This window comes from Meles meles, chromosome 17 (assembly GCF_922984935.1).
Source record: "Meles meles chromosome 17, mMelMel3.1 paternal haplotype, whole genome shotgun sequence".
Lineage (NCBI taxonomy): Eukaryota > Metazoa > Chordata > Mammalia > Carnivora > Mustelidae > Meles > Meles meles.
The window spans coordinates 41,134,700-41,141,846 of record NC_060082.1 but is presented as its reverse complement, the minus strand read 5'-3'; the positions used below and the strand labels follow the sequence as shown (position 1 = coordinate 41,141,846).

Below are 7,147 nucleotides of genomic sequence, written 5' to 3'. Positions count from 1 at the left end.
AAGACAGAAGTCATCTGGAGAATGGTAATAGGGAAGGCAGAGTGGAACTTCAACTCTACCTGTAATGTTTTTATTTTTTGAAGTTTTATTTAGATATAACTAACATAATAAACTGCACATACTAAGTATAAAAAATAAAAATAAAAAATAAAAGAGGCTTTAAAAGTGATGGACTCTTCCTGGCAAAGGAGAGGGTCCATAACTGGCTTTGAAGACAAGGAGGCTGCATGACAAGAAATGCAGACACCCGTGGGAGCTGAGAGAGGTCTCTACCTGGCAGCCAGCAAAGAAATGGGGATCTCAGTTTTATGACTACAAAGAACTGAATTATGCCAGCCCCCTGTATAATCTTGGAAGTGAATTTTGCCCAGATTCTCCAGACAAAAATTCTGTCCAGCTAATATCTTGGTTTCAAACTTGTGTATCTTGAGCTGAGAACCCAGTCATTGTGCTCAGATTTCTGACCAACAACGGAATTGTCATCCATGAAATAGATATTCCTTTTTTTAAAAGATTTAATTTATTTATATGACAGAGAGAGAGCGCGCGCGTGCACAAGCATGGGGAGGAGCAGATGGAGAGGGAGAAGCAGGCTCTCCACTGAGCAGGGAGACCAATGCGGGGCTCGATCCCAGGACCCCGGGATCATGACTGAGTTAAAGGCAGACACTTAACCAACTGAGCCACTCAGGTACCCCAAACGGATATTCTTTTTTAAATTTTTGTTTTATTTTAAATAAATCTCTCCAACCAACAAGGGGCTTGAACTTACAACCTTAAGATCAAGAGTTGCATGCTCTACCAGCTGAGACAGCCAGGCACCCCAATAAATGGATATTCTTTTTAAGCTGATAGGTTTGTGATTTATTAACAAAAATAGAAAACAAATACAGCTTCTCAGCAACAATGAGAGCTATTAAACAATGGAACTCCCTCAAAATTCTGAAGTAAAGCTCTTTTAAACCTAGAATTATATATACCTAACCAAACTACCAACTAGCTATGAGAGAAAATTAAGGATATTTCCAAACATATAAGGTCTCAAAAGTTTACATCCCATGTACTCTTTCTTAGAAAGCTACTGATGTGTGTGCTTCACCAAAATTAGGGGTAAAGGTAAAATAAGAAAGAGGAATGTGTGGTATTCAAGAAGAGGCATGAGGAGAATTCTCGGGATACTGGCGAAAAGGAGACACTAGGATGTCATGCAGCAGATAACTGGCCCACACTGGAGCAGGTTAAAATGCTCCAGGGACATTTTGCCATGAAGATTAAATTGAAAGAATATCTAATATTAGGGACAGCGGGCTGGCTCAGGGGAGCATGCAACTCTTGATCTCAGGGTTATGAGTTCAAGCCCCATGTTGGGTGACTTAAAAGTAAAATCTTAAAAAAAAAAAAAAAAAGAATACCTAATATTATATTTGAAAGAATGGAGAGGAGATCTGGAAGAGTTGAGTGTTGAATTATTAATTAGTATATAAAAAGCTAACTGTATAACAACAGTTTCGAAAAAGGCAGTTAATAATATCAAGGGGGGAAAAGTTCTACATAGTTGTCATAGTTTACTATGTGGCTTAGCTGTTAATAGTTTTTATATAATTGTAATAAAACATTTTATCATAGAGGCTCCTGGCTGGCTCAGTCAGTAGAGCATATGACTCTTGATCTTGGGGTTGGGAGTTTGAGCCCCACATTGAGTGTAGAGATTACTTAAAAATAAATAAAATCTTCCAAAAAATAAAGAACATTTTATAATAGGACCTAAAGCTTGAAATTCCAAAGTAGAAAGATAGCATGTATATAGATCTAGAATCCCAAATGAACTGACTAAAGAGCTGAGAAGTGCTGTCTCTGCAGAGAAATGGCTGAGATGAAACAGAGTCTGCTCATTTTCGTTTTAAACCTTATGAATGGAGCGCCTGGGTGGCTCAGTCAGTTAAGCCTCTGCCTTCAGCTCAGGTCATGATGCCAGGGTCCTGGCTTCGAGCCCCCATTTGGGCTCCTTGCTCACCGGGGAGTCTGCTTCTCCCTCTGCCTCTGCCCCTCCTCGTTGCTCTTGCTCTATCTCAAATAAATAATAAAAATGTTGTTTGAAAAAACCTCATGAAACTATTTTTCTCCTTAAGGGCACGTGTGTCTCCAATAAAAGCAAACACTAAAAAGAAGAAGAAGAAGAAGGATATAGTGAAAGTTATCTCTAACAAATTAATCAGATATAAATGGTTTTCTTGAGAGGAAAACTGACAACCCTCTCATCACAATAAGGTGTTTTCATGTTAGTGTCCATGTTATAAAGCCAAGAAGTTTTAAATTTTATTTCTTTAATTTTTAAACATTTTAAAAAAGATTTTATTTATTTATTTGACAGAGACATCATAAGTAGGCAGAGAGAGAGAGGGGGAAGCAGGCTCCCTGCTGAGCAAAGAGCCTGAGGCAGGGCTCGATCCCATGACCCTGAGATCATGACCTGAGCTGAAGACAGAGGCTTTAACCCACTGAGCCACTCAGGCGCCACAAGGTTTTTATGTTATTTGTCAAACATTAGAGCATCATGGTAAACTTTTGAGCAGAAAGGAACCATTTGTCCTGGCAAGTGGGTTGAAAAGAAACAGATTGAAAATGGCTTAGAAAATAGACACAACAGAACTTGGTGATTGATTGCTAGATGGATGGGGGCAGTAATAATCCAGGTGTGTGAAAGGAAGAGTCAAGGATCGTTCCTAGGTGTCTGCCTGGGAGTACCTGGAGGGCTGGTGGTACCATTTTCTGAAACAGCAGACATAGAGAAGGAATAGAATTGGAAAGACAGGAAAGAATGTGAGTTTGACTTGAGACATGATCAAATAAAGTATCTATGGGACATCCAAGCAGAGAAAACGAATGGCGGCAAGATCGAGAGAACAAGAGTTCATCAAAAAGATCTGGCCTCGAAAAAGATCATCAGGAATGTAACACATAAATAAAATGGTCAGAGGGAGGAGAGCAGAAGGATCCCCTCCTAGGGACAGACCTGCTTTGCTAAATCCATGCAGAGAGGCCACACTTCAAAAGTCTATGGGAAGGTTGACAATTACAACTTGGAGAAGCTGAAAAGTGATGAATTAACTCTACTGGGAGGATATATGAAGGGGTAAGAGAAAGCGAGAGACGCATGGCTGGTAACATTTGAGGAAGGGGGAAAATGTTCAACTGGGAATTTATTTATTTATAGAACTTTTTAAAAATATGATTGTAATTATTCATTTATTTGAGGGGGGGGGAGGGAGAGAGAACAGGGGAGCAGCAGAGGGAGAGGGACAAGCAGACTCTGTGCTGAGCATAGAGCAGGACAGGAGTCTCGATCCCAGGACCCTGAGACCATGACCTAAGCTGAAATCAAGAGGCGGACACTTTACGGACTGAGCCACCCAGGTGCCCCTCCACTGGGAATTTAAAGTTATTTGTTGTGTAGTATGCCTTATGACACTTCACCGTCTTCTTTTCATGAAACCTTTGGTAAAAACTGGCCTTCCTTCTCAGTATCTTGTGGAGATTTGTTTTTGTGGATGTACCAAAAAATAATTGTGTCTCCAGATTTGTATAGGAAGAAGCCAGACATGCTCTGTGGAAGGATGGCTACTTGCCTATAGGTATCATCAGCAAAGTATTGGGGGAAGGATGTGCAAACGTCTGTGGTGATGACTAATACCAAGCAGAACCCAAAGAAGTCACTGTGGTTATGCAGGAAGTGCTCTGATGATCTCGATTTTTAAAACATGGTTTTTGTAGTTGTTGTTGGTGGTGGTGGTGGTGGTGTTCCTCTGTTCTTCTATGAATGCTGTTTTTTTTTAAATTTGTTTTTTATTTATTTACTTGAGAAAGAGAGAGAGAGAGAGCATGAGATGGGATAGGGTTAGAGGAAGAAGCAGACCTCCTGCTGAGTAGGCAGCCCACTGTGGGACTCGATCGTGGGACTCCAGGATCATGACCTGAGCTGAAGGCAGTCGCTTAACCAACTGAGCCACCCAGGCGCCCTGTTTTTGTATTTTTTAATCAAGAAATAATTGACATATAATATTGTATTAATTCCCAGTGTACAACATATTGTAATCTCAATTTTTAACAAAAAGTACGAAAGATAGAAAGTAGAGTCCATAGTCAAGAGCAAATGTAAGAGAGTGGCTCCAGCGTTAAAGGATCAGGAAGGGTGGAACCAGCTAGACTAAGCCTCGTGAGAAAATCCTAAGAAGGGTGTGAAGAAAAAGGAACCAGCCTACTTCGTGAGTCCTGCGGCACTGTTAAGTTCATTGTTGCTGCCTTTGTGTCAACAAAGTGCCCATCAACTGTGGTTTGTCAGTATTCTCCCCCCATTCTAACACCACCACCTTCAAAGCCCAGGTTCCTGGTCTGCTTTCCTTTAGACCCCAGCACCTGTCGGTAGCTGAAATTGCATCCTATACCAATTAATTTGTTTGTTGTCCATCTCCCTCACTCTAGGCAAACTCCTGGAGAAAGGGAAATTTGTCTTCAATATTCTGTCTTGAATTGTACCCGTCATATAAAAGTACTCAAATATTTATCACTCAGGGCGCCTGAGCGGCTCAGTTGTTAAGTGCCTGCCTTCGGCTCAGGTCATGATCTCAGGGTCCTGGGATGGAGCCCCGGATGGCATGGGGCTCCCTGCTCTACGGGAAGCCTGCTTCTCCCTCCCCCACTCCCACTGCTTCTCTTCCCTCTCTCGCTGTCTCTCTCTCTGTCAAATAAATAAATAATACATTCTTTAAAAAAAAAAAAAAATAGGACTTCCTCTTTTCTGGCCAGAACCATGGAAGGTGCAAAAGAGAAGAAAATGAAGGTTCCTGCTGTGCCAGAAACCCTTAAAAAGAAGCGAAGGAATTTCACAGCATTGAAGATCAAGCGTCGGAGGAAGAATTTTGCTCAAAAGATGCTTCAAAAGGCAAGGAGGAAGCTTGTTATGAAAAAGCTAAGCATTACCACTAGGAATACAAGCAGGTGTTCAGAACTGAGATTTGAATGGCGAGGATGCCAAGAAAAGCTGGCAACTTCTACAGTATACCTGCGGAACCCAAATTGGAGTTTGTCATCAGGATCAGAGGTATCAAGGTGCGAGCCCAACCATTCAAGTTGCAGTTTCTTCGCCTACACCAGATCTTCAATGGCACCTTTGTTAAGTTCAACAAGGCTTCAGTTAACACGCTAAGGATTGTGGAACCATACACAGCATGGGGATACCCAAACCTGAAGTCGGGGAATGAATTGATCTACAAGTGGGGTTATGACAAAATCCACAAGAAGCAAATTGGCCTGACAGATAACACATTGATTGCCCGAACTCTTGGTAAATACCACGTCATCTGCATGAAGGATCTGGTTCATGGGATCTATACTGCTGGAAAACGTTTCAAAGAAGCGAACAACTTTCTAGGGCCTTTGAGATTATCTTCTCCACAAGTCGGGGAATGAAGAAAAAGACCACCCATTTTTTTTTTTTTAATTTTATTTGATGGAGAGAGATCACAAGTAGGCAGAGAGACAGGCAGGGGGGTGGGGGAGGAGGGGAGCAGGCTCCCTGCTGAGCAGAGAGCCAGACACGGGGGCTTGATCCCAAGATCCTGGGATCATGACCTGAGCCAAAGGCAGAGGCTTTAACCCACTGAGCCACCCAGGCTCCCCAAGACCACCCATTTTGTAGAAGGTGGAGATGCTGGCAACAAGGAAGACCAGATCAATAGGCTTATTGGAAGGATGAACTAAGGTATCTACCTTGATTATTTTTGTAATCTGGTCAGTTAATGAATGACTAATCTCAAATGGGAAAATAAATAAATAAATAAATAATAGTTCTCATTCAATGAATCAATTAATATTTTGTTCCTGCCTTTCATCAGAAACGACCTCTGAATTAAAATAAGCAGGAATGGCGCCTGGGTGGCTCAGTTGGTTGAGCAACTGCCTTCGGCTCAGATCGTGATCTCAGAGGACCAGGATCAGGTCCTGCATATGGCTCCCAGCTCCGTGGGGAGTCTACTTCTCCCTCTGTCACTCTCCTCTCTCATGCTCTCTCTCACTGTCTCTCTCTCTAATAAATAAATAAAATCTTTTAAAAAATAAAATAAGCAGGAAAAATTGGTTAAGAAGGAATTCAAGTGCAAAGGAGTGTTAAGTTTGTAACAAGGTCTTTGAAGTAGTGATAATAGAGATAATTTCTGAGGACCAGGTAGGTGTGCCTCGGGGCCCACCTGGGAGCGCTGTGCTAAGCACTTAACCTACCTTATCTAATATAATCTTCAAAGCAACTATTATTATTCTCATTTTGTAGATAAATTAGAAGCTAAGCTAAGCAAAGGTGACTTGTCCAGTCTGGCTAACCTGCATCCCAAGGCTCAAACCCAGGTCTCTCTGGCTTCGCAGCCTGTGTCTTTAAGCACTCTGTGATTCTGCCTCAAGCAATTAAAATAACATTTCCATACTATATTTAAATTCCTTGGGGCCCAACCAAATTATCTATTAGGATCCTAAGATTATTGAACTGCTCTTTGTAATTATTAAGGAATTAGAAAAATAGGCTAAGTGTTAGAAGGCTGATGATGGGTAAGTGTACTTATGATTTTTTTTGTACTTATTATGATTGTTAAGAAGAGTGAAATGTAAAATGAGGGACCACAAATTATATAGTTCAGTTGTACTATGTACATAATGTTCTTGGTATTTGAAATACTTTAAAACTAGTCATTTCTGTTTGTACACTATCTACAACCTCCTGCTGGCTTCTCCCATACATACTTTGATTTTCTGCTTGGCCCCCAAAGAAATTTCAACATGTAATCCCTTAAAACTATAGAAATCTGTCCCAGGGAAAAAATCAAGGGCACACCCATTGTTTAGGGTCATTTTTTTCTAAAAGTAGTCATTGATCATTAAGAGCCATTAAGGTTTACTACAAACCAAATTCATTTTCAAGGTTATTATAGATTCTAAGTGATAAGGAGTGGTGGCAGCCTAAACAGAAAGCAAAGAGTAGATTTTTAAAACCTCACTCTTCAAATACATCAGTAACTGGAAACAATGTTTGCCTCTGGGAAGGGAATGAGAATTCTGAGGAAGAGAACAGGGAAGAACACTTACTTTTCATTGTCCGTCCTGG

The 7,147-nt window shown here is 41.0% G+C and overlaps 1 pseudogene; it reads left to right on the top strand.

The window, feature by feature from the left end:
• The first annotated feature begins 4,807 nt into the window (after nt 1-4,807).
• Nucleotides 4,808-5,757, top strand: LOC123928353 (annotated as a pseudogene).
• The last annotated feature ends 1,390 nt before the right edge of the window (nt 5,758-7,147 follow it).